The sequence below is a fragment of the Epinephelus moara genome, chromosome 23, assembly GCF_006386435.1.
Source record: "Epinephelus moara isolate mb chromosome 23, YSFRI_EMoa_1.0, whole genome shotgun sequence".
Lineage (NCBI taxonomy): Eukaryota > Metazoa > Chordata > Actinopteri > Perciformes > Serranidae > Epinephelus > Epinephelus moara.
The window spans coordinates 2,927,309-2,930,683 of record NC_065528.1 but is presented as its reverse complement, the minus strand read 5'-3'; positions in this window follow the sequence as shown (position 1 = coordinate 2,930,683).

Genomic DNA, 3,375 nt, shown 5'->3' with positions numbered 1-3,375 from the left:
AGACGTGGCTGACTGTTGGTGAGTCCAGTGCTTTCACAGAACTTTTACCCGATGATTGCTGCTATTTTAACTCCCCGCGGACGTCGGGTCGAGGAGGAGGAATAGCGACTATTTATAAGAGTCACTATAAATGTAAGCAGCTAGGTAAGATGAAGTGTGCCGTCTGAGTGCCGTAAATAGCTTCGTCCTGGAAGCGACCTGGGACGGACCGGACACAGTTTCCTAAAGGTATGGATATACACTATATAGAAATAGCTTATCTTCACACCGATGGTCTCATTTGCTGTTGTAGGTCACACACAGACATCAGCAGAAACGAGAGACTTTTGCATATCCAGTTAAAAGTTCCTTGTAGCGGCTTTAAGCTAAATGTGTAACAACTGAGTAAATGAATAGCAAATGATAATGATATGAAATAACACAAAATCAACAGTATATATGGATTGAAATGAGAGGTAACACTCGTGTGAGTTATTTAGTTTGGCGATAGTGAGAGAGTATGTGGCTATAGATAAATTGGGAACGCAGGGATGTGCAAAACCATTCACCTAAGGACATCTAACTTACGACCAGAATAAGTAAGCCTCCTATTCGACATCAACTCTTTTACCACACAGCGGCGGCCTGGAGTTAGAGAAATCCTTTTCCTACTTTCTTAGCCGCGTTGATTCAGGCAGACATTTCTTTCCGGGGACCCCCGGACTATCACTTTGCGACTCCCGGCTTCACTTCATGGCCTTCCAGCAGGGTGATACAAACTGGAACGCAGCGGTGGGGGGCGGTGGAGCCTGGTGGCGGTGTCCTTTCGGTGGCCCTCAAACGTTGGTTCTCTTAAGCTGCAGAAAGTCTCTGGGTTTGGCAACAGAACCACTGTGACAAGTGGTTGGCAGCTGCTGTTTCCGATGAATCTGGTGTGAAGAGGCAGGTCGAACAGGTGTTTGTCTACTTTGTTATGATTACTTGCTTATAATAAAGTTGAAACCAATCTCGTTGGCCGCTCGATCTTGTTATCAAAGTTACTATTAACACACATAAAAATGTTGAAATCTGCTGGCTTCGTCACTTCAAGTATAATGTTACTGAAGGTACTAGAGGTAAAAGAAAAACAGGATAAGTAATACTTAGAAGTTTAAAATAACTTTGATTGTGAGCAAGTAAGAGTTACACAGGAACTGTAACTGACTAAAACCTAAGATACGGCAAAAGCAAGTGGACAAAAATAATAAAGGTGAAAAAAACCCCAAAAGAGACGAAGAGTACGGAAAATGAAGTAGAAGAGATTAAGAGATGGAAAAAAAAGAAGAGCAAGAGTGTAGAGAAGATGAGAAGAGAAGAAAACAAAAAGGAAGAGCGGCAAAAAGGAAGAGAGTTAGATGCGCCGAACCCACTTGTTTTTATCCGGCCAAAGGGGGGCGGGTTTGTTAAGGCGGTCTTTTAGTGGTAAATAGGCTTATTACTTTATTTTAAAGGAAACTTAATGCTTCTATTATACGAGATCATATTCTTTAACATGTTATGCGCGATAGACACATACTCTTCCCATTATGGTCAAAATCGGTTCTTAACATCCAATTAAAATGAATACAGTTATTATACCGCGTGTATCAGCAAAGTACACGTATAAACTGCTTCAAATACACACACTCTAGACTAGCCTATAGTTGCAATATATAATGAAAAAAAATCAAAATGAAGAAGCACATATTCATGAAAACAAGTTAATTAATAAACCCAACTATATTTTAACTCTAAATATAATATGGGGCTCCTTATGGGAACCCACTTTAACTACCATCACAAGATGGCAGTATAGCTCCATGTAAATGAGGGATTAAAAGTCTTATTTCGTAATTTCCTTATCTTTTGCCTTACAAGAATAAAAAACATTCAACTAACAAACAAAGATTATGCACATTTACAACATTATAACATGGATAATATGTATAATAAAACATGCTCCCATTTACTTTGGTCCTATACTTTTACATATGCATTTTGGAAAGATAGCCTATTGCTAAATTTATAGATCTTTTTACTGTTAGTAAACAGTACAACGTTTTTTGTGGGTGGGGCTTAGCTGGAGGCAAAACAATTCTCCACAGACATTAGCTAACACTTACTAGCAAGTTCTGTTGGCTTGTTTTAGACAATAGTGGAAGATGATACAGGTGGTGCTTAATAAATACTTATTCCAAATACCGCACTCTGGCACAAACTGGACTGTTCGGAATTTCGGCGCGCTGACGCTATGTACCATTCAGTTATCCAGAGCACTGCATTCTCAGAGTGGCAGGACACACTTGGGGCACTCTGTCAGGCGCTGGCCTGATAAGGTGGGCATGGTAGACAGGCGGGAGTGGGAAATGTGTAGACAGGCAATTGGCTGGCAGGTAGGTGTGGTGATGAGGTGGGGTGAGTGGAAAATGACTGAATGGGCTGGGGAGATGGCATGTATGCCATGTATGGCATGTATGGCAGAAGAAAAGCGCACTCTGTGACAAGGGCTCTCATTTTAGGGTAGTGTGTCAGACTGAATTTATGAATGCGCCATGTAAGGGCACTTCTATGGATGATTTGACAGGATTACTGAAGGTGGGATGGCTGGCTTTGTGGTTGATTACTATGCCAATTTTACAAAGGATGATGACACTTGAACAGTTTCCTCCAGTTTGTTTTGCTATCGAGACTAATGTTAGCTAATGCACTAAAACAGTAGCATTACGGAGAAATCCAATATTCCTCTCAATACCTCCCCCATCTCTGATTAAGTGGACATGATAATCCTAAATACACATAGCTTTATTATTCTTTCTGCTGCTCTGCTCTCTCAGAGGCCAAAAGTGTTCCCCTACTTCTAATTTTACAAATTAAGCACTGCTAATAGTCTAAAAAAGCACTCATTAATATGTTTTACCACAAAGTGGCTATTGTGCAGGGCACTATTTATGGTTATTTGGTACTTTCAGAGCTGGCAGTGAAACAAACAAATCAGTCCAAACACTACTAAATTCTTACTTACTTTTAATTTTTGGGATTTGGCATCCATAGCTAACCAGCTAGGAAGACTCAATAGCTGCTGCTATCGAGGTTCAGCAAAGCGAGGAAAAGGTGCCAGGCAGTGGATGTATGATGCACATTTTAGTTCTTAAAATGTCAAAACATTTTTTCTTATTCGGTATATAGGCTTCACATTTTTACATTTGGAGAATGTGAAAATTTCTTTAGGTCCACATCATTGATAAATGAAGATTAAAATATTGAAAAAAAATAACCATAATTTATTTCTGTATATATTTTTTTGGTAAGCCACAGGGAACCACTGGAGAGGGGCTATAGAGCCACAGGTTTCCTACCCCTGCCTTAGAGACTTGTTGG